The sequence below is a fragment of the Emydura macquarii genome, unplaced genomic scaffold (genome assembly GCF_026122565.2).
Source record: "Emydura macquarii macquarii isolate MOO-44397 ecotype Brisbane River unplaced genomic scaffold, CSIRO-AGI_Emac_v2 contig_374, whole genome shotgun sequence".
Classification (NCBI taxonomy): domain Eukaryota; kingdom Metazoa; phylum Chordata; order Testudines; family Chelidae; genus Emydura; species Emydura macquarii.
The window spans coordinates 1-27,992 of NW_027130511.1; the positions used below are offsets into that span (position 1 = coordinate 1).

The 27,992-nt window shown below is 40.4% G+C and overlaps 1 long non-coding RNA gene across 1 annotated transcript; it reads right to left on the bottom strand.

The window, feature by feature from the left end:
• Window positions 1-1,345: 1,345 nt before the first annotated feature.
• LOC137142471 (uncharacterized) lies at window positions 1,346-27,992 on the bottom strand. The gene is made up of 3 exons (XR_010916940.1): window positions 27,870-27,992; window positions 2,016-2,153; window positions 1,346-1,692 (listed from the first exon to the last, which is right to left on the bottom strand). It is a non-coding gene; the product is annotated as an uncharacterized lncRNA (long non-coding RNA).

Below are 27,992 nucleotides of genomic sequence, written 5' to 3' on the forward strand. Positions count from 1 at the left end.
TATACCTTTGGCCTTCACAACATCACTTGGTAATGAATTCCACAGGTTTACTGTGCATTGTGTGAAGAAGCACTTCCATTTGAAACTAGCTAGCTATTAATTTAATCGGGTGACCTCTAATTCTTGTGTTATGTGACGGAGTAAATAACATCTCCTAATTCACTTTCTCCCCACCTGTCGAGCTTTTATAGACCTCTATCATATCCCCTCTTAGTCATCTCTTTTCCACACTGAAAAGCCTCAGTCTTTTTAATCTTTCTTCATACAGAAACTGTTCCATACCCCTAATAATTTTTGTTGCCCTTCTCTGAACCTTTTCCAATTCTAACATGTGTTTTTTAAAATAGGGCAACCAGATCTGCACACAGTATTAAAGATGTGGGCATACCATGGATTTATATAGAGGCATTATGATATTTTCCATTTTATCTATCCCTTTCCTAATGGTTCCTAATTTTCTGCTAGCTTTTTTGACTCTTTCTTGAGTGGTAACAGCAAATTTAGATGTCATCATTTTGTATATATAGTTAAGATTATGTTTTCTAATATGCATTACTTTATATTTATCAACATTGAATTTCATCTGCCATTTTGTTGCCCAATCACCCAGTTTAGTGAAATCCCTTTGTAACGCTTCACAATCTGTTTTGGACGTATGTATCTTAGTTTTATATTGTCTAGAAATTTTGCCACCTCACTGTTTACCCCTTTTCCCAGATCATTTATGAATATGATAAAGAACATGGGTCACAGTACAGACCCCTGGGAGATATTTCCATTCTGAAAACTGACCTTTTATTCCTACCCTTTGTTTCCTATCTTTTAACCAGATCCATGAGAGAACCTTCCTTCTTATCCCATGACTGCTTACTTTGCTTAAGAGTCTTTGATGAGTGACCTTGTCAAAGGCTTTCTGAAAGTCTAAGTACACTGTATCCACCGTATCACCCTTGTGCACACATTTGTTGACCCCTCAAAGAATTCTAATAGTTTGGTGAGACGTGATTCCTTTTACAAAAGCCTATAACACATTTCTACCTTCACCAAAAAACTACCTAATCTGGCCTTGCACCACAGAAAAAGGTGGATATTTATGCTCTAATGATTTGGTAATTTAGCTTTGGCATAGAAACCACATGGGACTTGAAAGGGTTAAAATCATAATGGTGGTAAAAATAAACCATAAATGTTGGTATAGTTTCCAAAGGAGAGAGAACTGAAGAACCTTGCAGGAAACACTTGGGTGCTTATTTCTCATCATTTTGATCCTGAGAATGAAACTTTTCAACTGCATGTTATAAAACAAATTTACAGCATTTATTTTGAGCAAAAAAACTTATTTATGACTAGTTTGGGGACAAAAGTCAAGCCTCCACTGTAAATTTGCAGTTCTGTTTCTCTTTTCAACAGTCAGAAATGTTAATGACTATTTCTTTCCTTTCCTTTGTTGTTTCTTCTCTTGGTGTTATCTGCCTTTTCCTCCTTTTCCTTCCTTCTTATTCTGTTACCGCTTCCTCTCCTCATCCTCTGAATGGTGTTCTTTTGCCTGATTAGTGCCAATTGTCCATGTCTCCTAATCGCTGCTTGTGTAGCTGTTTCACTGATAAAGTCCACATCGTTCCCTTTGATTCCTTGTTTCTGCTTGTCACAGGCCTTTCCTTTTGTGCTAGACACAGTCATGCTCAGCTACATCTAAAAGTGAAACACATCAAGGGAAAACAAAACTAAGCAAAAGTTAACAAACTCACCAATTAAATAAAAACCCAAACAAACCCAGAGCAACAAGCAAATGACCCTTTTGCCCCCCAAATAACAGAAACAGACAACCCAAGAAAGAAATAACACAAAATGTGAGCAAGTAGAACAAGAAGGACGGGGAAAAAAGAAACAGATAAATATTGTCAAGTAAACAGCTTTTGAGCCCTCTATCCCCACTGTAATTTACAGGATAAACTGTTTTTAATCTTTAGAAACATGATTTATCAAAGGCACAACTATTACGTAGATGTACTGACCTTCTTTGGAATGTGCTCCCCCTCCACATATGTCACTGAACATCTGTGCCTTTCATATGAATGAGGTGTAAGCCTTTTTTTTTCTTTCCTTTTATCTTGTGGTTTTTAGGTGATTGTTTTCTTTATTGTACCTTGGGGCTGTAATTCAGAATTGTGTTCGTGTTAGCGTCAGAATGTATTGGGCGATCACTTTCTTTTAAAATATACATTAGCGTCTGTTTTAAAACATTAAAAATACAAAATAGAGCTTATGTATCAATTCAAGAAATTATAGCAACAGTAATGTTTAGAACATGTTTATTATTAAATATCATTATAGTTATTAAAACTATAGACAAATGTCTTGTGTGAGATAAAAGAAGACCTCAAATTATCTTGGGAAAACAAACCATAAGCCAAACAAACAAGATGTTAGGCATGTAAATTTAATAACCAAAATGTCAGTAAATGTTAATATAACATTTTTTAACTTAAATGGCTGTTTACGTAATGTTTTGTTAGAAGTCTGTAGTTCTTCTGCCATAGAGCACCTTATGAATAAAAATGACCGAGCTGCATTATCTGTCTGTATCACTATCCATGTACTCATGTAGCCTTCATCACCATAATATTAAACATGAGCCCGAGCTGCACAGTTTGGGTATAGAGTGGATCTCTCCCAGAGCCTGGAGGTGCCTGGCTGTGGAGCTGTGGCTCAGCTAGTTATAGTGATAGAAGCCAGCTGAGTAGCCTGGAACTGGATATTCCGCACACTGGGGCATGTTCTGAGCCAGGGTTCTGCTGTGGACATCTCTCTATTTCTCATTGTCATCATACATTTGAAAATCTTTAATGCTATGGTGCCTTTTTGAATTCACTCACTCCTACAGTCTATGTCAGATTGTTCTAGGGCATGTTGTGGATCTAGAACTGCATGGCTTGTATGGATATTTTGCCTAAGTTACCTAACTTCTTCTACTTCTTCAGTATAATAAGAGCATTTACAGGCTCCAACTGAGATCAAGACCCCATTATCCTAGCAACTTCACTCTTGTATAGTATAAGAAAATCTCTGCCCTAGAATAGCTTACACTCTATTTGGACAAGACAGACCAACCGTCCGTGAAAGGAATGCTTATTATTCTCATTTCACAGATGTGGAAGTGAGGCACAAAGAGAATAAATGATCTACCAAGGTGGGAACTGATTTCTCCTGAATTTCCTCAGTCCTCCTTCCGTCTATCTCAATCAGTGGGTACCATTGCCATTTTCAAAGATACTGAACCTGAAAGCAGCTCTTAGAAGAAATCACCTGAGAACATCAGACAGCTCTGACCAGTGAATGCTACTGCCACAGTCTTTAATATACCATCAGCCAGAGGTAATAGTAATGTTAATAGTGTCATCATCAAAAACTAACCCCTCAAACTTAGAGTGAACCCAGCCAGTGAACATTTGGGTGATACTGAAGTAGAAAGAGGTTGGGTTTCTCTGATTTGGCTCCAATTTATTTTACCTACTCATACTTCTCAATATTTATCCATGCTATGGCCACCATGCACAAGGGAAAGGAGAGGAAAACAGGGATAATTTAGCTGCCAGGGTTTTGGGAGTGCTAAGAAGACCAGCCCATGCTGACTGTATTGCTCCAAGCCTAAGAAACAGCAGGGTGGAGCTGAGACACAGCCCTCGCTTATTTCCTTTGTTCCAGGTGGCAGACATAAGACCATGCAATGGGGAATGCAAGACTTATTTGCTGCAACTGCCTGTCCTAAATACAGGCCGTCAGCGCCCCTGAGCTGTGATGGTTGCTCCTCCATACACTATCATAATGTCTCTTGGGGGCTTCTGCTGAGACAGTACTCCTTTCCTCTCCACCATTCCCTCCACCTCTGGTATGGCCCTTGGTCACATTGCTCTCACAGAACCCTAAGGGTGCTGACTGCCAAAGGAAGAAACAAAAGGGCCTAATTTCTTGTAAAACAAGCTCATACAGGTGGCAAAGGTTCAGGAATTGAGAAGCAGAACCTACGCAGCTGTGAGCCACTGCAGAGTGTGAGCTGCACACATTTTGTTTACAAAAATCCACTGATTGTCAGTTGAATATGACTTCTGCTTACTTTACAGATTCCCTTCCATAATTTTGTAATCTCCAAACCTGAAAGAAATACAAAGGCCATACATTTCAGGTGCTCAGATACTACCATGATGGAGGTATGTAAACAGAGAGAGGTAGACAGACAGAAATCTCTTTCAGCATTTCCAGGGGTCTATGTTTAATATCCTTTGACTCACAACCGTGCCATATGACACGTGGTAGTTCACAGCACATCTTTCTATGGATTGTAACCCTTTTTCCTTGAACTATGATATTTTTCTGAAAAACTAAGATTTTTCAACAGAGTTCTCAAGAATGCTATTGTAGCAGATGCTATTGTCACCTACTGCTGAAGAAAAAGTAGGACGATCCATAATTCCTGCCACGTTCCTAGTCCCATCTATTGGAGAGAAAAAGTCTGTGGTTGGAGAAAATAACTAAAAGCCATACCATGTCCTTCTACTGTAAAAGTCACAGGAGATGTATCTGGGGGAGGAAATCCATGTGAAAATCTCCTTGCTTTGTTCCTCAGGAGCTTGGATTGGCCACGCTGGAGGAACTTCAAGGCCTACCTCAAAACCTTGCAGACCTGCAGGGACTCATGCAGATCCCCCAAAAATCCATGGAAAGCTAGGTCCATCTGTTCAAAGGACTTGTGCCTGCACTGTAGGTCTTCCCTCGGAGGAACGTGCCAAATCCATGGCTGCAAAGTATCATGTTTCCATCTTCAGAGTGGTGTTATATGCATCTGAAAAGTAGATGGCTAACTTGAAAAGTTTAGCTAAATTGCCTTTGATTTTTAGCACTTGAGCCAAAAATTCTTCAGAAGAGCTTGAACCTACAACATTGAGCTTTAGAAGTGGGATAAGAGGGAGAGATCTGGTTCCCCAAGACCTAAAATAACCACAGGCAGCTCAGTGCTATCACCTTGTGGAGCTCTCTTATTAGTTGGTTGCATTGCTGTTCTGGGTCTATTGTGAGACTGTCAGCATGAGACTGTTAACAGCATGATGAAAATAAACATAAAGACAAAAATATCATTCCCACTTATTCTTAGTTTTTACAGACTTGAAGGTTGCAGAATTGATAAGAGATGAAATGAGGCAAAGGAGAGAACAAAACACTGTTCAATCCAAGAGATATATGAATGTGAAAAAACAAGTGGAAAGAATTATTTTAAAAGAAAGTTTTGTATAAACTCCCAGTACCTTTGCATCAGTGGGGAAAACATAAGGGAAACCAGCTAAATGAAAATCATAAATATGCAGTTATGTTTGTTATTATATAAAAATATATTCTGCAGGATGGCTTTACTGGAGAAAACAGACTATTGGTCAAACCACATATGCAGGTATTTGACAGGTATATCCGGAAGCAATTGTTTACTGAGATAAAAGGGGATATAACTAAGAGTAACAGGATGAAATAAGAACAGGTAATATTAGTTTGTATATCAGAGAAAGAAGTCTAACAGTTGATTACATTAGACTGTGAGGAAAGATGGTCTTGTTAACTAAGCTATGAGATTCAGATCTGAGTTTAATTCCTAGCTCTTCCATAAACTTCCTGTGTGACACCGGGTAAATCATTTAATCTCTCTCCCTCAGTTCTCCATCTCTAAATACCGTTTCCTTTATTTGTCTGTCTTGTCTATTTAGAACATAATCTTTTCAAGGCAAGGACTGTCTATTACTATGTGTGTGTGCATTCATGCAGTGTTTACAACAATGGACTCTTTATGTACTCCTGTAATATAATAAAATAAAATAATAATAATAAAGTTTAGCAGAGTTTCCCAAGGCAAATGTTGGAAGCTCCATTCTTTGAGTCATTTAAAGTCAGAATGGATAGCTCTGGTGGTGGGGGATATCAGGTTTCACAGGTTTCAGGACAGACTCAGTGGCCTACCAGGTCTTTTCCATCTTAGTTTTTGTGATTATATGGAGAGCTTTCAGACTGTCTATTCTGCACTAAAAAGGAGGGTGAATTTGTTGCTCATCACATTGTGTGATTATTGTCACACTGTGTGACCCATTGGTCAAGTCCTCTGCCTCTTGTGAATAGAACTGGTTCAAATATGGTAAGTATGTTTAAAAAAATAAAATCTACATTTTTTTACTTTTCAGTTAAAAAAAGGTTTTCATTTTTAGATTTTTTTTGTCCAAAATTGGGAAAATTTTTGGGGAAAAGACTTTTGTTTCTGAAAAAGGACCATTTCTCATAAAAAAATTGAATGAAAAATTTGAAGCAGCTCTATTTGTAAGATGTTTTGTATAACAAAAGTATAAATAGAATCTTCCTTCAGAAATGTAGAGGGGTTTAGCCAAATTACACCTACAAATTAGCTCCTGATGCCTACATTACTACGAACAAATAATGTGTTGCTAAGTACAATGAGGTATAAATCTTAGCCAAATGGAACATTAAAAAGTAATTTCACCTCACACGCTTTATTCAAGCTCACTGGTTTGTCAGCATTGCACTGGTTATTAGCCAACACAGAAAGCTTGGAAGGGTAAAGAAGTAACCCTCCTGCTCTTAAAAGATCATTGCAAATGGTTGTAAACAAGACAAAGCTATTTTATGCCTACCTGGAGTGTAGGAATGGGGACACCATATAGTACAGAGCCGTATGGCAGGGAAAAGATTTTGTGGAATATTGTCTTCTTTCAAAATCTTGTGGAACCATGTTAGAACCATATGGGCAGGTCTCGCTCCTCTCGGGACCTCAATGTCAGCTTAACAGGCTATCCTATAGGGAACTAAAGCTGCTTCAAGCAATATGATCACCTCCTTGGCTGCTACTGCACATAGCTGCAGGGGAAAGTTCCTGTGCTGTTGTGGAGGGGAAGAGCAACATAAATGCTAGAAGACTGGAGGGGCAAGGGGCACAGCTCTGTAGGCTTCACAGGTTTGCTGGCCTCCATACCCTACCTCCTCTGCAGTTCCCCAAATCCTTCCTCTGAAAGCAATGGGAGAAAGAAGCTGTGTAACATGAATCTTGTAAATTACCTGTGTCCTCTGTCTCCCCCCCCACTCCAACATGATTGTCTTTGGGATGTGAGTTTGACGTTTAGTCTCTTTAAAAGTGGTCTCATCTTGATTTCGTCTACAGCAACTACGAAAGGGAAAGGATATCTCCACCCTGTGGTATGCTAACCAGTTTTGCCCACATCTTTCCAGAGGGGAGGGGAGGGCACTAACACATACCTTCAACATTACACCTATTCTATTCTTCAACGTGACACCTAGTCTATTCAACATTACACCTATTCTATTCTGTTTACTTTCCCTCTGCCAGTAAAACTAGGTATTATTATTTTGTATTATTTGTATTGTGATAGCACCTCAGAGACCCAGTCTGGATCAGGACTTCATTGTGCTAGGTGCTATATGAACACCAAATAAAAAGATGGTGGTTTGCTCCTCTTTTCTCTCCAATAGCAGCAGCTGTGCATCAGGCTGTTGTTTTCCATGGTGAGTTTTACTCACTTGCTGTGTGTGGCCTATAAACATAATTGACAGTAAGTAGTGTAAGAAACACGTAAACGTGTCTGTTTCTCATAAGAAAAGAAAAGTAGAGTGCACATTAATTGGCATAATATTTTCTATGGACAAACAGACAGATGTTTTTCTGAGCAAATGAACAATATATAATCTAATTTAATCTACCCTATTTATCTATCTAGTTTCTTACTCCAAGACCATCACAATGGTGTTCAAATGCCTTATATATATGCTAATTATTCAAGTACATCTCTGTATCCTTCTTCTTTTCCTCCATTCTGTACAGGCTGTTTTCCTTTAAATGGATATTTTTGGTGGGGATATTGAGGGAAAGTTAGGCTAAAGAAGTGAGAATGACATATTGGTTTATAGCCTCTGAAGTTCTTTGGTCATTCTGATTTATTCCAGAATAGAATTCCACAGTTGTGGGCCATTTCTAGGGACCGCTCCATCTTTTCTTATTTTTTTGCTAAGAGGAAAACCTCATGCTTTGGGTCAGATTGTGATACTCTTGATCAGGTTGGTGAGCATCGCTTTGGCATTCATAAGACCCATGACCTGAGTAAGTGCATGATTTTTGTCTAATTAACAATCCCTTTCTTTTTGCAAAATCAAAACAGAATTAAAAACACTATGTCTTCATTCAACTTTGTCTAATTCACTTATTAAATGGTCACATTGTGATTCTTTAAGCACTGAACACTCCAGTTCTTTAAGAATGACTAGTATTTTGCTTTGACACATAAATTGGAGACAACCAGCATGCACAATTTATAAGAAATTTTAAACAAGGAAAGTGTGACTCAGTTCTGACACAGTAACAAACTGAAACTTTCACCCTTAATATAAAAAGGGAACCTCTCTGAAGCTTTAAAAGTGTTCAGATCTTTCTTTTTTAACCCATTATTTTTTATCATCATGTTGACTTCACCTGTGGGTTTGAGGGAGGACTAAATATTCCAAAAAACAATGAGAGAGTCTGTTTTATTTTAGTATGTAAAGCCTTCCCCAGGAAATAGGACAAACTCATGAGAGAAAGTCTTTTTTCAAGATTTAGAGCTAGATTTTCAGAAACGCTCAGCTCCCATTTAGGCACTTGAATAAAGTGACTGGATTTTTAAAAGTGCTCAGCACCCAGCAGTTCTATCGTTCTCCACATGGATTAAACATATTGCGGTAGTAACTTGTCCACCCCTCCTCCATCCTGCAACAATGGGGCTAGGAAAAACTCCACCTGGTCCTGTTTTATATGTCCTTAAACATTCTAGAGCTGAAAGGCACCAAATACTCTGAGTGTTAGAGCCCTGCTTCTCAGAACTGTACTGAACCATTTAGACTATCTTGGACAGGGTAGAGGCATATAGATGAGTTTTGTGCGGAAGGAACCAGTATTGCTATTTTCTGTGCCATAACTTTTCTGGAGATAAACAAATTGTTTCAGTTACCAGGGCTGTCAATCTTGTACCTTCCATCAGCACAAACTAATACATTTTTAAAATCTAATGGCCAGATTGGGACCTCAGTTATATCAATATGAAATCAGGATTATCTTCACTGGTGGAAGTAAGATTACTTTGGTTATTTAATTGATGTAACTGAGAGAAGAAATGAGCTCCTATGTAACCTAAATGTTTCCTCATAAATGTGTCACACTGCAAAATAGCAATGTTTTTTTTTTAAATCAAATGAGTCTATACACAAATATTATGTGAAGTTGTGACATTAAATGTCTCTTTGCATAAATCTCACAATAGGCTTCTCATTAGCAGCAGCAGAAATTTGATCACAGAAGTAGTCTGGGTTCAGTATCTTGAATTTATAAATAAAAGGGAGCAATTCATTCTCAAATTTAATAGGTATCATTATAGAAGATCTGGAAGAAAAGACTTTAAAATTAAGAAAAAGTAAACCAACAGTTTTGTATAAATATTTATATGGCACATTAATATTGTTAAAGGATGATGGAAATAAATTCACTAGGGAGATGGGAAAGGATGGCATGTTACCATTTCTTGGCGTAATGATCATTAAGAAAGATGATTGTCTTTCACAGTTCAGAGAAAGGATACCCATTCAGATGCCAATTTAAATTATAAATCAAATCTCCATCCTGCAGTTTCAATGTAAAGTAGTCAAAATATTCGTTGATTAAGCACTTAAGATTTGTGAAGCAGAATTCTGGAAGAAAAGGCGCTTAATCATATTAGAGTTACATTGCTAAACAATAGTTTTCTTTTACAGCCCATTAATAAAAAAGTAAAATGAAATAAAAAGCAATGTTCAACCTGAAGCCATGAAGAAAAAGTGTCCTCCATAAAAACAGCATTACATAGAACGTGGAATGTTCAAAAGCACTTGCTTTGGCCTAACTGCTCCCATTGAAGTCACTGGGGGGTTTTAGCTTTGACTTCAGTGGGAGCTGAGTTAGTCTGAGTGCTTTTGAAAAATCACTCACAGTGTCTATGATCTGTTCATTTCATAGAATCATAGAGGATTACGGTTGGAAGGGACCTCAGGAGGTCATCTAGTCCAACCCCCTGCTCAAAGCAGGACCAACTCCAATTGAATCATCCCAGCCAGGGCTTTGTCAAGCCACACCTTAAAAACCATTAAGGATGGAGATTCCACCACCTCCCTAGGTAACCCATTCCAGTGCTTCACCACCCTTCTAGTGAATTTTTTTCCCTAATATCCAACACAGACCCCCCTCTGCAACTTGAGACCATGGTTCCTAGTTCTGTCATCTACTACCACTGACAACAGTGTAGCTCCATCCTCCCTGGAACCCCCTTTCAGGTAGTTAAAGGCTGCTATTAATTCCCCCCTCATTCTTGTCTTCTGCAGATGAAACAAGCCTAGTTCCCTCAGCTTCTCTTCATGTGCCTCTAGCTCCGTAGTCATTTTTCTTTCCCTCTGCTGGAGTCTCTCTGCAATTTGTCCACATCCTTCCTGTAGTAGGGGGCTCAAAACTGGACGCAATACTACAAACGTGGCCTCATCAATGCCGAATAAAGGGGAATAATCACTTCCCTCTATCTGCTGGCTATGTTCCTACTAATGCAGCCCAATGTGCTGTTAACCTGGAAATAAGGGCACACTGTTGACTCATATCCAGCTTCTTGTCCACTGTAACCCCCAGGTCCATTTGACCACCATTGTGGTATCTGAGCATAGGATGTGAGTGGTGTCCTTGGATCTTTTATGGCAACTTCTTTAGGAGTTTGGACTCATAGACTATAAGGTCAGAAGGGACCATTATACTCATCTAGCCTGACCTCCTTCACAACGCAGGCCACAGAACTTCACCCACCCATTCCTAACCTAAGACTGAGTTACTGAAGTCCTCAAATAATTATATAAAGACATCACGGAAAAAAGAATCCACCAGCAAGTGACCCATGGCCCATGCAACAGAGGAAGGTGAAAAAACCCTAGGGCCTATGCCTGGGGGAAAATTCCTTCCCAACCCCAGATATGGTGATCAGTTAAACCCTGAGCACGTGGGAAAGACTCACCAGCCAGACACCCAGAAAGAATTCTCTGTAGTAACTCAGAACCCACCCCACCTAACATCCCTTCACAGGCCATTGGGCATATTCACCGCTAGTAATCTAAGATCAATCAATTGCCAAATTAGGCTGTCCCATCATACCATCCCTTCCATAAACTTTTCAAGCTCAGTTTTGAAGCCAGCTAGGTTTCTTGCCACCACTGCTCCTTTTGGAAGGCTGTTCCAGAACTCTTTTGCATGTCTCAGTACCACAGGATCTGGTTTTGAAGACTGTGAATTAAATTCTGCCTTAGGAAGCACATACAGGGTCCCACTGGAGACAATGCAATCCCATGATTCAGTAGACAGTATTTTGCCCATATCTCTCCATGCAGTGTTAGAGATAGTATTAAAAGGGCCTGAGACAAATGGTCGGGGGAACTTCCTTTTCATACGTTACACCTATAGAGGGTTGATTGGCCAAGATCCTGCCTGGCATTATGATGTAAGATGCCTCAAATCTTCTCTATCTGGAATCCCCAAAGCGTAGAGGAACTCTTGGTGTAGGGCCATGGCAGGGGCTGCACCAGCTCCCAATAGCGAAAAGGGGCCATTCTGGCAGAGAAGGATTGTGGGAGTATAAGCCTTTAAAATCCCACAATCCTTCTTTGCCAGAATGGCCTCTTGTCACTGTTGGCAGCTGGTGCAAATTAGAACATGTTACTCAAGCTGCGCTAATTTACTTTCCAGAACAGACTGATCTCACATCACCCCCAATATTGGGACATAGGGTTTATAGTTACTTTTGTGCCAACTATCCCACCCACGATTTGTACTCAAGAGTCTGTCCAGAGGATCAGAGCCATAAACTAGAAAGAGCGAACATAAATTTGATCAGTAACCATGTTTATAAGAACAGATTTTATTTTAACAGGACTAACAATGAATTCTATGTCTATTGTATTGTTGCTCTGAGTCATTGTTTATTAAGTCACTTCTGTCTAAATGAGTTTGTTTTAAGATTTGAAAAATATCTTATTTGAATTGCATACTGATTTTGCCTTCTAACTCCATTCACTGTAGCACGGGCTAAAAATAGCTCTTTCAATACAAGGTCTTAGTTTCCTTTCCTTTCTGTTTTTCCAGGTCCATCGTTTTCCTTCTGCCCCCATTTATTTCTCTTTTTTTCCCTCACTATTTTTCTTGGTTTTCCTACTATTCTATTCTTCAATTATAGATTTTAAGGCCAGAAAGGACCACTATGATCATATTTTTGACCTTTATACACAGGCTGTAATTATTTTTTCCCGAGAAACTGGATTAAAGCATATCTTTTAGAAAGATATTTAATCTCCTCTTAAAGACTCCACATGATAGTGAGTTTCAGGTTATCTCTCTCATCATTCCTATTTTTCATCTGTGCTTTATACTCAATTGCTTTTATTTCTTTTCTTAGCCAGAAAACCACTGTGTTTTCTTTCTCACTGAAGCAAATGGCCAGGTCTTGTCTTTGGTTATGTAGCTTGCATAAGTATTAGGACCATGTACACAGACTGCACTCTCATTCCTTGTTCTTCTAGGAAGCAGAAGAAGACTTCCTGCTGTCTCTGCCCAGGCTATTTGCTGTGTGGAGGTGCAGGCTGGTTGCAATATTTCAAACAAAATAATTTTGTTGAAAAAATAGCATTATATTCAAAAACAAAAATATTCATGAAAACATTTCAGTTCAAAGGAAAATTTCTGGTTAAACAAAATCTTTCATAATTAATTTTTTAATTTTATGGTGCTTTATTCTTTGCAAAAATAAAATTTGTTATATTTTTTGTTCAGATTTTTAAAATTATTTTAATTTTCAGTTTGCATCTATGCAACTTCTAAATGAGGACATGTTGACATATGGTGTTTTCCTGACACCTTGATTCAATGAGTGTGCACATATATACTTGGTATGCTCAATCCATCTGTGTTTCACATAAGGGTCTCTCCATGGTTTGGAAAGTTTTTGGGTTTTTTGGAAACTGAAAGTTTTCAGTAACCATGAAAAATTTCATGAAACAAAAATTATTTCTGTTTCAAAAACTTTAGAATGGAAACATTTTTTATATTTTAGAAATTTTTCATGAAAAAATAAATACTTTTGACAAACTCTAGTGAAGGCCACAGAAAATGGTGGTGTTCATGGCAGTACTTCTGGGCATCCCAATGCTTAGACTTGGAACAACAGTAAAAGTTCTCCCCGCCCCCCAGGACAGTGACCCTACATCTCTCTCAGTAGTTTTCATTTCATAGCTGTGTGATGACCTACATCAAATGACTTGGGTGGCTTTTATGTTCAGTATCTAATGGCCAAAAGACTACATCTCAAAAGCTGTCATCACAATTGGTGTGATTGCAGACCCAGCATAGAGGTCAAGAACTGAATGGGAACAGAAAGTGATCACCTCTCAGCCTTAGAGAGAATCCCTGCACATCAGAATTAAGGTTACACACATTGGTCAAGTAGTATGGGGAACCTTGGTCTACTGCTGCTCCTTCTAGGTGCTATGGATAAACAGAGGACTCCAGGATCCAGGACTGTCAGCCTGGCACCCTTTCACCGATACAATAGAAGGTAATTTATTTTGCTGATCTAGTTCATAATGTCCATTAGTATTACCAGGATGTAAGGGATCATATCAAGGCGATAGGCCTGCATTAATTGTCTACTAATATAATGTGGAAAAGGCTACAGATGAAAAGAAGGTGAGAGATGAGAGATGGAAAGGACCTATTAGGTCATTCTAATGCATCCTACTGCCAGTGCAGGACTAATCCTTAGAGCATCTCCCTAAATTTAATGAAGAGTAAATAAGCTAATATTTAAATTCAGGTAACATTAGACTTTGGTGTCCTAATCTTCAAAAGGCATTTGGACTCCAATATAATGTATATCCAAACATCAGCCTCTAACCAAGATCCCAAGAGCCCTCACCTTTCCCAAAGCATTCCTTCCTCTTCAGCTCTTACCTGGAGCTGTCTCTTGGTGGGAATGGTGGCTTTCTAACTTCTTCCCCATCTCTTGGCAGTCTTCAAGAGGCTCATTCTTGGTTCTGCCTTATTGGTTAACTTCTTCCTATATTGTCTAAGATGGTGTGCCAATTATCTAACTGTGTATGAACACAATACACTTCCCACAAGCCCAGGTAAGGTTCTCAAGATGGGTTGGAAGGCTTTTCTGCCCCATTATCCACCAAACTCAGTTCTGCCATAGTTACACTCCTCAGCTGTGGTCTCTTAACTCTGGGCATAGTAGACAAGCAGATAGGGCATTGCCAAAGGAGCTGGCAAATTATCAACCATCAGGGATAATTAGTTAAATATCCTTGAGAAGAATAACACCAATATTCATGTTGTTCAGCAAATTTAATATTCAGGTTTTCTGTCCATAGAATGGCAGGGAAGAAATAAACTTTGATAAGATTTGGAGTGACACTACTCAGCAAATGATGTATAAGATTAAGCTAGACTTCTTGGAAAGTACATCTGTCTTGTATAACTTAGTGACTTCTTTTTCATTGCTGAATTGCATGCTTTCTCTAGTGTCCTAAGCAACAGATGTCTCATTAACACCTGTACTATGCCAGCTTCTATGGAAGGCTGCAAACTGATTAAACACATGCTCCATTTTTATCTCTTTATGAGTCATTACTTAAAGGTTTTACCACCAGACTGTCACACTTAATTACGTGTAGCCATAATTAAATATGAACACTCTTAGAGTTGGCTTTTTATTTCTGTTTCAACCCCAATAAAATGTTTAGCTGTTTGCTAATGAGATGCTAAGGTAAAGCAGGGAAATAAAACAGGAAAAGAAGAAACCAAATCGAATTTTCAAATGGCTATTTTAAAATTGTGACAGTGATGCCTTATGAGGTATTTACAACAGGTTTTATTTGTTTGCTTGTTTTCTGCACAGAGATATCACTGTGCAATAAGCAAATGCAAGGAGGTGAGGAATGGTCACAGTTTTAAAGTTGATCGAAACTATGTAAAGCCTAATCCAGCAATCAATCCAGGCATGCAGAAGTCTCTGCTTGTGCAGAGAACCATTGGTGTCTGCACCAATGGAGGAGTCTGCCCAGGCAAAATCGGAGCCTTAGAATCCCAGGAAAACGCTCAATCACAGAGGGGTGACAGGTTGAACAGATCTTCAAATCACGGATTAGGATGGATGTAGTAATGAAGGTAGAATTGTCTTACTCTGGAGAACTATAAAAATGGATAACCTGTTTGGTCAGTTGTGTGTACTCAATTGTTTGCTTTCCTGACGCTCTGGAGAAGTAGTTAAGGGGCAACAATAAAGGATATAAGTGGTTTCTTTATCAGTTCTCAGACGTACAGTAATTAGAAAATGTATCATAAAGATAGGCATCAAGTTAAAAATATAGAATTGCCAATTCCAGTGAGACAATGCAATATTAGCATGGGACTGAGTAGCATCTGAGCATGTTCAGTCCAAGTAGACTCAACCTAAGCTGATGGTCAAGGATGGTCTAGATAATACTTACTCCTGCCTCAGTGCAGAGGATTGGACTAGATGACCTGTCGAGGTTCTTTCCAGTCCTACATTTCTATGATTCCATGAATGCTTATGCAGATCATTAAAAGCACCCTGACCTCTTTCCTGAAGAGCCTAACTCCTGAGCACTTTCTAAATATGACTGGTAAGGTGTATTTCCCTCAAGATCATTGACCAGCCAACAATATTTTCTTCTGATGGTATAATGCTCCTATCTTGCATTTTGTTTGCTGAGTGTGCTGTTACTGTATATTCCCTCCATGTCAGCTAGAAGACTAATGCTCATTAGTGGTCATGCTAGAGAAAATGACTGAAGACATGCAGGGATACACAGGACCACCAAGGAAAAACGATAGTGGGATATTGCAAGTTAGAGATGGAAAAGACCCAACTAAGATCATTGAGCCCATCTGGGAAAGTGTAGGAGACAGTCCTTTATATAGGAAACATCCTTTATGGAGGAAGGAATGTCTTGTGATTAAAGATTGAAAATCTCTGAGCTCTATTTCTGCCTCAGACTTCTGACAATTTTGGCAAGTCATGTAACCTCCCTACACTGTATACTGAGCCTGGGTTTGGGACTCAGTGTTTCCAGTCCTGTGCTCTCCTGGTTTTACAATTGATGGACCTGGGTCTCACAGCCATGCTAATGCATCTGTTCTGCACTATGCAAACCCTTGAATCTCCGAGGGAGTTGGGCTCTGACCCACCCCCCACTAGCAGGATCCTGGGACCCACGTCCTGAGTGCTTACTGATGTGAGTCAGATTGATTTGTGTGTAGATGGAAGAGAGGCTTGGACTCAAACCTGAGTCAGAGCCCAGGCTTAGCATGCAGTGTACACATGCCCTCTGTGTCTCAGGTTGCCCACCATTAAACTAGGGATAATACTTTCCTTATATTGCTTAGATATTGTGGATATTGATTGATTAATTAATGTTTGTGAAGCACTCAAATACTGAGATAATTTGAACCTTAAATATACCCAATGAATACATTGTTATCCAATTATTTTGGTCATGACCAAGTATAGTATCAGTTTAAGTGCAAAGGTAAAGGACAAATGAAAGGGGGTAAACAACACAAAGGAAAGTATAGATAAAAGAAAGAAGAAAAATTTGCATGGGTTTGAGAGCTTTTCCCTTTAGACCATGAAATCTAAGCTAGGAAATTGCCACTTTCTTATGAAAATAAACCAGGCCTACTTTTCACAATCCATTCATATCGACCTGTTTTACAGACATGTATCTAAATTGGTGCTTCTGTTGCAGATTAATTGCCTTTTAAATGTTGAGAAGCCCTAATGATCTCCTGTAGTTAAACAATCCCTCTTGTGACGTCGGCTGTGTTAGAAGCTTCTGAAAAATGCCCAGAACTTAAAAGGCCATTTCTCTGAGACGGGAGCATTGATTCATCCTCTTATTCCCATTAAAAAAAAACAAAAAAACAAATAAGATAAATGCACATTGAAAAGACCGTGAGGAAAAAGATGCATTGTTTTTAATGCAGTACTGTCAATCCAGGAGCCTTGCTTTTCTGTATTTATGTACATGTCATAGGGTATCCATGTTACGGTAACTACTTGTGCCATGAAGAAAAGGTTACTCACCTTGTGCAGTAATTGTGGTTTTTACAGATGTGTGCACCTTATTGATGCTCCACTTCAGGTGCACATGTGCCTCTTGAGCCCTTGATTGGAGATTCTCAGCTAGCAGTGTTCATTCAGCCCAAGCATGTGCCCTAAGCCTCTTTGTGCCTGACACCAAGGATATATAGCAGTGTGCAGGTGAACCTTCTCTACCCCAGTGTTCCCTAGGGAACAGAGCAAAGTACACAGTAAGGAGGGCAGGTAATGGAGCACCCACAGGGACACATATATTGAAGAACTGAAGTTAATGCACAAGGTGAGTAACCTCTTCTTTTCGAGTAGTGTCCCTGTGGGTGCCCCACTTCAGGTGACTTCCACAGAAGGAGGAGACACAGTTCATAAATGAAGATAATACTGCAGAATCCAGTGCCACATCAGATCTGACAGCATGAATAAGGGCATAATGTTTCTTAAATGTAAGTATTGAAGCCCATGTAGCAGCCCTACATATCTCAGAAAATGGTACATTTTTCAATAATACTGTCAACGTTGCCTGAGATCTGGATAAATGTACTATCACCTAAAGGGAGGGTTGAGCACCTGTGGATTCATAACAAGTGAAAATACAACTAGATATTCATTTTGATAGTCTCTGAGTAGACATAGAGAATTCCCTGGATCTATCCATCAAATCCAGTCCCTGGATCATCAAAACTGGTGCTTGGATGAGTCCTGGGTTGTCAAGGAGGGTGGTTGAGCAGTGATTTTTTCTCTGGAATCTGTGTGTCTTTCTGGGAGGTTCAGAGGATCTATGGAATCCAGAAAACTGAACAGGACATGAACTCAGGGCAATCTGTGACCTACTAAATCTCTCCTAATTTGTAGTATATCTGTACTCAGGGATTGTAAGGTAACCCTCAAGTCCTTCAGTGTGTTCAGGGACTCAGTTATGGTTTCTGAGAAGAGTTTATGACAATCAAAGAGGAGGTCCATCACAGTGTTTTGTATCTCCCTTGGAAATCCAGATAGCTGGAGCCATGATGACCTGAATGTAACCACTGTGGTGGAAATTGATCTGGCAGCAGTATCTGCAGCATCTAAAAATGCAGGAGAGCATTTCTAGCCAATAATTGGCCCTCAGAGTTGATAAACTAGAATTGCTCCCTGTGTTTTTGTGGCAACTGCTTGATAAAGGTTGTAAGCCTGTTATAATTTGTGACATTGCATTTAGCCATTATCACCTGATAACTCGCAATCCAAAATTGCAGGATTGCTGATGAATAGGACTTTCATCCAAAGAGATCCACTCTTTTCTGGTCCTTATCCTAATAGGTAGACCTAGAAAAATAGTGTCTACTACACTCATTTACCACATCCACCACCAATGAGTTAGGTAGGGGATAGGAAAACAAAAAATCTGAATCTTTATAGGGAACATAGTACTTTTTATCTGCCCTTTTACAATTGGGCAGAATAGTGGGAGGTGTTTGCCACACTGTTTTAGCTTGGTGTAAAAGTGCCTTATTGATGGGTAACACCACACTTGCTGATGTCAAGATATCCAGCAGTTTGTGTTCTGGATCCTTGACCTCTTTGAGAGGAATCTGAAGAGTGTCAGATATCTTCCTACTGAGGTCTTGAAATTGCGTGAAGTCATCAGCCATAGAGAGTGGTGAAGGCACAACTGCCTCCTTTGGTGACAAAAATGAGATGGAAGTCTCAGGGGTGGCCTCCTCATCTGCCCTAGCCTCCTGCTGCTCAAATGTCTTTGGAGGGAAAAGAGCACTGGTTGGGGAGGAGAAGGTCACATAACTCTGATCTCCCTATAAGATGGTATCAGTAGTCTGGAAAACTGCTGTTGACAGGCCACCTAGGGGTCCCAACATATCAATTGTGGTCCAGGTGGAAGTGGAGGTGGTATACCCTTGGTAACCAGTACAATCCTCCCTGTGACTAGCCAAAATGGGATTCCTGAAGGGGAATGTTAAAGAACCCCTGACTGAAATAGAGGAGACCGTTTGGGAATCTCTTTTGTCCTCCTCCATGTCATCCTATGGGGTCACCCACTGAAAATGGTGGAGAGTCCTGCGGTGTTGGAGGACAGTAGTCCGAGACTGGGTTCTCAGTACCAAAAGTCACTCAGTACCCATAACAATCAGGGACCACGATTCATCTGATACCAGTGCCAAGAAGGAATCTGGTATCAACATGGCAGCTGCCACAGTCACCAATACTGACGGTACTGACAATGATGATTGCACCACAGCTGAAGATGGGCATCATGTGTTTGGTGCCGACAATGCTAAATGCACCAGTACCAGCAGGATAGACTGCACTGGTACCAGCAGCTGGTTTTTGGGGCATAACAGTACTGACAGCTGGATCTCATGTACAGGTACTGATGGCTGGGTCGGACGCATCTGTACCAATGGTTGTGTTGAAGTCTCCCCAGGCTAGGAGATGGTACCAGGCCTCTGTTGGCCCATGTCTCTTCTCCTTGAAGCTCAGGGGCTTCACAGCCCAAATGGTAAAGGTGGAGGAGTCCTTGCCTCAAGAGAATCCTTGGAGACCATAGATTTGGCTGGGGACCTGTTCATTTTGGAACTGGCTCCTTGGAGTGAGAATTCATGTGCCTCTATTTGGGAGTCTTCCCAGAAGCCTCCAAAGTCTTCCCTTCCTTTGAGGAAGCCTGTCCCAGGGTAGAAGGGACTCAGGATCTGTTTGGGGACAGATGTACGGGGGAGTTTCCTGACATGGTTCTGTTTGCAGGGAGCATTCCATCATGAATAGTTTTAGCTTGATCTCTCAGTTCTTTCTTGCCCTAGACTTGAGGGCCAAGGAAAAGTTGCATTTTTGGGAGATTGGGATTCCCAACACACCTAGAATGGTGGTTGCTTACAGGAATAGCTTCAGGAGAAACAGCATTTGAAGCTTGGTGAGCCAGGCATATTTTGACAGGAAAAATGTCTTCCGGAGGGAAAAAAGAAGAGGAGAACAAAACAATCCCTTCACTTCCTGTACAAATTAATTATCTAATTATAACTATATTACCAACTGCTAGACTAAGTATCTAAAGGGGAAAAAATGGAAAGGCCAAGGCAAGCTCAGGGTGGACACATTAAGTCTCCATCTTGGGATGAGGTGGTTGAAAAGGAACTGAGGGCAGTTTGCCTGGGCAGCCCTATCTAGCCTTAGTGTCTGGCACGAGGAGGCTTAGGGCACATGTGTGGGCTGAATGGACACTGTTAGTTGAAAATCTTTGATCAAGGGCTTAAGAGGCACAGTCACACTTGAAGTAGAGCATCCATAAGGACACTACTCAAAGAAGAAGGTTTTATTCTCTTCCATTATTTGTTTTTGTCCTGGAGTTTTCTTTCTGGATCATTTTGAAACAAACTTGGGAAAATGGGAAAAGGTAACAGTGCTAGTTGGATCATCCTGTTTTTAATATTAAAAGTGTTGAGCCAGCAACTTTTACAATGCAGCGTAGTTCATGTGTCACCACTGTAAAATGGCCATAAGAAGAAGGCAGGAGAGTAGACCATCTGGGTGAGTAAGTAGCTAATTCAAGGCTGAGTTCTAGATTTGGATTTGGATAATGTGATTTTCCTCTTTCATCAGTGTCTATGAACTCTGCTCACTTCAGAGGAGGTGGAATCCTTGTAGAGATGGGTGTGGCTCCCTGATCTGGTGCTGGCCTATTCTCAGAGTCGGTTAGAGTAGTCGACGGACTTTATGCCAGCAACTTTATAACAGTTAGAGGATCCAAAGGGAGCACTGCAGTTTAATGGAGGATTGGAACAGCAGTGCTCTGCTCTGTCATGTCATATGTTGATGCCAGAGTGAACATGTGGTGCCTGGTTTCTGGTAATGGAGGATTTCCCTCCTTAAGTCATCATCATAAGAAGTTTTGTTGCTGGGAGGCCATTATCATTTTTAGTCTGGATAGTATGTTTTTATTTAAAATAAGAAATATTGATTAATGAACATACAAGTGACGAACGAAAGTACTTACATTATATCAAAGACTGGATGACCTGTTAAATTTACAGGCTGAAAAAACAATGGGAAGTGACAGTCTTCAAGATAAATCTAGCCAAAGTATGTCATAAGAACTGAATGAGTACAGGACTTGTTAATTATTTGATTAGAAGTACATAGACACACAGCTCACAAATACACACACATTATTCCAATCACATAACTAAGGAAAGAATAATGAAAGGAAAGATCAATGCTGCTACTCTTACTTACTTTGTGTTAGGATGAAAACAGTGGATATAATACAAATAGGGGACAGGAAGTGGATAGGAGAAGGTGAAGAGTTGGGAGGTATCTTGGGAGGCTAATGAATGCATGTTGGTGATAACAATTCTTAAAATTATGTATTATTATCTATTTGTATTTTATAGGAGCTACGGTTTATGTATAACCTGAAAGAGTTTTGAGAAGGGATTTAATGGAAGAAAAGTAGAAGGCTTGGTGGGCAGAAACAGAGAGTCATATCTTCAAGTCATAGTCAAGATGTCCCTTTTAAAAGAATCTGCATCAGAGGAGAAAACTGTAAACCTAAGTGTAAAATACAGATAAGTGCCTGATCCACAATCAGTATGGAAGAATTCCAACTTCAGGATTTCAGACATCCTTAGAAATCACAAGGACATTGTGAACAGCAGGATCTGCCCTGTTGCTGTTTTCACCTGTTCCTACCTCTCTAATTTTTTTCTCTGTTAAAGTAAATGGCCAGTGTTTTGACTGTACCTTTAATAAGTATTTCTGCACCCATATAAGGAGCAATATTAATGTGATGTCCTGCATTTTTATGAAAGCTATTCAAATGCAGCCCAGGACCTTAAATCACTATTGCACAGCAGCAGAAAAGCTTTAAAAGAGGCTGTCCCTAGCAAGCAACATTTGCTTCATTGAAAAGCCAATCTCGGCAAAAGAGCAGGAAGCCGAGACATCACGGCAAAAGGAGGAAAGGAATCTAACTCTCCTGTTTGTGCATAATTTATCTAAGGGATTAGCTGTGCTTATCCTGTTGATCAGTATAATTATTTCCTTGTGCTTTCCTTTGTTTGTTGTATCCATCTGTTGTCTCTTATTTTATACTTAGATTGTAAGCTCTCCAGGGCAGGTACTGTCTCTTATATGTTTGTACAGTGCCTGACACAATGAGTCTCTGGCTGCTGGGCGCTAATGCAATACAAATAATAAATAATAATAGTGTGGCAAGATCAGGATATTTCTTTCTATTTTATTTGTATTAGTTAAAAGAGGAAGAAATCAGACTTCTGAAATCCTGGTTAGTCAGGCAGTCTCCAGTTCACTTCTTGAACATGATCATGTGTGAGCCTGTCAAGCTGCTATAGAAGGCCTGCTTAAATTTAATAAATACACTGGGCTGAATTCATCCCTGGAGCAATGCCAATGGAGATACCTCATACCAAGAATTAATGTGTCCAGCCTGTTTAATTCTCTACTGCCTCCCTCCTTTAAGCCAGGGACTCATGCTAGAGGAAAAGTATCTGTCGTAAGTATTTTTAAGGTGCCTATCATCATGGTAGCTAAAAGGAGTCTTATGACTCCTGAGACATTTTTTCTTTTTCTTTTTAAAATGTTATCCACACACATCAGACCTCAACTCATGCATCTTTACTTTCAATTACTTTTTAATCTCCCAGATGTCTGCACACTGCAGAAGACTAGCTCAGACATTTTAGTAATACTCCATGGCCCACACACCCAGCCATCATTTTATCGCATACATATGGCATGAGGAATAGCATTCACAAGCACTACCTTCCAATAGATAGGCCTGACCTACTATATCTTTGAGATCCTCTTTCTCTTCATACTTTTATACCAGGATTGGGATGCTCAGATTAACAGTACGTAGGTTGTTATATTTAGGAGCGATAGAGGGCCATCAGTTTTGGCCCTTTGCTTTTCTTGTTGCTCTCCTAAAGCCAGAATTTGTTGACCTTCAGAACACATTGTTAACTACCTCAAGCTTTTCTTAGATAGTAAATTTGAGGGGAGTTGAAGTTCGTTTGTGTTTAGGGAATTCTTTATTGTTATTAGGTCACTCTAGTTCAACTGATGAATGTGTACACTGCATGTTATTTTATGTGCACATGCCTCACGACCACAATAGGCATATTTTTATAGACCAAGGAAAAGACTCACTAGTTCACTAGCCTATAAATAGTAGGCAGCCACACGGGGCCCGCAAAACAAGCATTTAAACACAAACATGCAGAGTAGAGCTGGGTGAATTTTTTCAATCAAAACTTATTTTTGGAGAAAAATGAAGATTCTGTGACACCAAAACATTTCACAATTTCTTGTAAACCAACCAAAGAAGCGCCTAAAGAAAATTAAAAAAAAAAAAAAATCAAAACATTTTGTCTTGACATTTCTGAAATAAAACATTTTGGGCTTCTAGCTCCAAATGACTTTTCGTTTCAGAATGCCCTTTAATTTTATTTTTAAACATGCTTGAAATCAAAAGATAATGGGTTTTCTTTTAGAAAATTGTTTTCTGTGCTACTCAAAATGAACTTTCCACCCCCAATTTTTTGGAATTGCCACTGAACTGAAAAATCCATTATTCACCCAGCTCTACAGCTTACTTTACAGCATCCTCTGTGTGTTTGTGTATAAGTAGCCATTCAGGAAGTCATCCACTAAATTGAGTATTAGCAGCTGCATTTCATCCTATCAATGTATCTCCTTTTAGGACTACTACAAAGTCATTGTCAGGTACAAATAATGCAAAACATTTTCAGTTAACATTATTTATTATTATCTGTTATCTAGTGTCCATAGGCTCCATCAAATTCCATTTTGCTAGGTGCTGTAAGGTACAAACATCCATAGGAAGACAGAGCTCTTATCCTGAAAAGCTTGTTTGTCTTATCTCTGTTTTTGCTTTCCAAGAACATTAGGGTGAAAGAGATTTTCAAAGCTGCATGAGTGTGCATTTGTAGATTCCTGTGTGGCCAGCTCATGTGATTTAATTGTGACCCTCAAAATATTGGGTGTTTTTCTTTAAGCCCCAGGTCCTGGGATCATGTGATTATGTGAGAATCTCAGTTTACATTTAAATTAAAAAAAAGGTTTCTAGCATAGAAAAGATTGAAAACATGAACCCTAAAGTCTCCAAAACCAGAAGGTAAACAAAAAATACCACAAATTTATTATTTTTAAAAGTCACAGGATTTTTGAGCCATTCTCATATTTTTTAGCATGTGTCTATGGGGGCACAGTGTGAACTAGTGGGTAGAGCATTGGCCTGGGACTCAGAAGACCTGCATTTTATTCCTGGCTCTGCCACTCTGTACCTCAGTTTCACCATCTGTAAAATGTGGATAATAATGTGGATAATAATAGTCACCTAATTGTAAGGCACATTGAGATCTACTGATAAACAACACTATATGACTGGCATCCTTTTTTCTGCAAGAGACGATGGAAATTGCAGCCTATGAAGTAAATGATTTGCAATGTCTCGTGCCTAAATAGTCCAATCTGAGATTTGCAGTTTTGGCAGTTATTGCAAATATGTGTCTTGGTTGGGAGCTGCTTGCTTCCTACAAGCTCTTTTCTCTGCAAGCTGTTGGAGCCAGCTCTTGTCATGGACTTTGATGCCCTGATGGAGAAGATGTTGCCATTTGCTATTATCATTTGTCAAAGTTTCTCATCAGTCAGGATCAATTCCAAATTCCTTCATATCTCACTTGCATGTGTCTTTATAGCGAAGTTTGGGACATCCTGTTGTTCTTGTTCCCTCTGATAGCTCCCCATATAGTATGTCCTTAGATATGCATCCATCTTCCAACCTGCTGAGATGGCCCAGCCAGTGCAGTCATCTTTCCTTGAGCAGGGCTGTCGCACTTGGTACGTTTGCCCTGTGAAGAACCTCTGCGTTGGTGACTTTATCTTGCCATTTGATGTTGATTATATGGTGTAAGCAGCATAAATGGAAACTGTTCAGCTTTTTCTCCTGATGAGTGTAAGTTTTCCCTATTTCCCCATCATACATGAGAGTGCTGAGGATGCAAACTTGGTACACTAGCATTTTGGTTTGGATGGTAAGCTTTGAGTTGTTTCATGCTCTTTTGGATAGTCTAATAAAGGCCTTGGCAGCCTTTCCAATGCGAACACTTAGTTCTTCATCCAGTGAGAGATTGGTAGTCACTGTAGAGCCTAAATAGCTGAAATTTTGGACTGCTTCTAGCTGTTTTGCATTTAAGGCATGTGACAGGGCCAGACCTGACGCCTATAGGAGGGTGCTACTATTTGAGTTCCAGGTGAGTGGGCGGGCGCAAGCCTGCCCACTGCTAAAGGCCCCTCCCCCACCATAAGGGGAGGAGCCACTGGACCCAGGTCTCAACTGATTTCATGGGACAACGAATGAAAAAACAGGAAGGGGCATGAGAGTCAAAGGGTCAAACGAAGGCAACTGGAAGGGGACATCGAGCAGAGAACCCCGGACAGCACCCACTGCTCCCGGAAGGTATCAAGGGAGACAGCGTACGGCGCCCAGAGAAACTCCGCCCGGATGCATGAATGGACGAAGGAATGGAGATAGGCCCCACAGTCGCAGGGTGCCCCCACAGCCAGAGGATGCTGGAAGGCATATATATTAGCCCCAGGCTCAACAAATCTTTGTTCCCTGGGTAATTCAGCCAGGGTTACTCCAGGTCAATTAGGTCACCTGAAGCCAATTAAGGAGCTTGCCACAGCAGTTAAAAGCCTCCATTTCAGGCAGACAGGGGCAGCTGAGAGGGAGTTGAGAGAAAGAGCGGAGCAGAGTAGAGCTGCTACAGAGCTTGGTGCTATTGCTGTTGCTGCCACAACACCAAGGTACGGGAGTTAGGGAAAAGCCTGTCTGGGCAGGGCCGAGGGTCATAGGCCCAGAGGAGGTCCTGAAGAAGGACCTGGCCGCTCAGACAACCGATTGAAGGAGTTAAAGTGGGGAACCTCACCCAAACAGGGGAAGATCACAGAGACGGAGAGACTCAAGATGAGGAAGGCAGAAAAACTCTCCTTCCCAGTTCCAGGAAGCGGACCGCAAGCAGGGGGGCCATGGACAGGTGACCCAGGGAGGGTAGTAGTTCTCATGGACGAAGCAGTTTGAGGCTACTCCTTGCAGGGTCCCTGGGGCGGGGCCCAGGATAGAGGGAAGGACTGGCCTCCACACCCGGCTCTCACCCAGCCACACCACCAGCGTAGCCGAAGAAAACGCAGGATCCGAGGGGCAGAATAGGCCTCCCTCACCAGAGGTGATTAAAGGCTCTTGTGGAACCCCCTGTCCAAATATAACCGTTTTCTTAATGCTGATGGTCAGAGCAAATGCACTGACAAACACTTGAAAGGCAGTCTATGAGTTCTTGTTGTAGATCTTCATCATGGGCTATAAGGGCAGCATCATCAGCGAACAGAAGTTCCCTGATTAGCACCTTTTTTACTTTAGTCTTTGCCTTAAGTCATGAGAGATCGAAGAGTTTCCCATCTGATCTTGTGTGGAGATACACTCCATCTTTCACGTCCTTAAATGCACGTCAGAAGTACTGAGAAGAAGATTCCAAAGCATGTAGATGCAAGAACACATGCTTGCTTCACTCCAGTTTTTATCACAAAGTTGACTGAAGTACACCCGTCAAATTGGATATTTACTCTCATGTTGTTGTGAAACGAATGTATAAGACTAAACAAGGTTAATGGACATCCTATCTTTTTCTAATATTTCAAATAGACCTGCTCTGCTGACTGTGTCAAATGCTTTGGTTAGGTCCACAAAGGCAATGTACAATAGTCGATTTTGCTCTCTGCATTTTTCTTGAATCATAGAAGATTAGAGTTGGAAGAGACCTCAGGAAGTCATCTAGTCCATCCCTCTCCTCAAAGCAGGACCATCCCCAGTTAGCTGATGCAAAGAAAATATCATGTCTGTAATATATCTTCCAGCCCTGAATCCACACTGACATTCAGGGTAGACATGATTCACCAGCTGTTGTAGGTTCACTAAGATGACTTTTGTGAAAGCTTTTCCTGCTACACTTAGTAGTGAGATACCCCTTTATATATAGGGTTACAGTGAGGTTAGAATTGAGAACCTATGACAGCTATGACCATAAGCGGTACAAACTGTACTGGTTAATGCCAAGTACTGGGCAGCAGTTAATTAACCCAGAATCCTCAGGGAGTGCTTTGGGCCGATGAGTACCTGAGGAGGGTAGTGGAATCCTGTTGGAGGAAATACCATCAAAAGGCAGACGAGCAAATTCACTTAGTATATTTGCCAACAGCATCCACACAGGAGAGACTGGGCCTTTCAGCCATGGCTGATAACCAGTTTAGGAGTGGAGACCCAACGTAGGCAGATGTAAGGTCTCCACTGCACTGGCAACTCTTGCAGTGTAGCTAGTTCCAAACATATTGACTTCTGTCCTTCCTTTGGTTCAAACCAGTGAAGCGGAGAGGGAGACACTGACACATGGACAAAGCAGAGCCTTCATATTAATTGCCCAGACTATTGCAGCCATATTACATGGATAGGACACTCCATACTTGCTGGCAGCATGGACACAACACAGAAGGTGACAGTTACAAGTTAAAATCTCTCACTTGATTGGTGTAGAGGAGGGCACCACAGGTCACCTTCGATGGTTGAAGTAATCATTGCATACCACTGGTCAGCCCCATCCCACCACGTAGCTGGGCAGTCTCCAGATAGTCAGGTGCTGACCC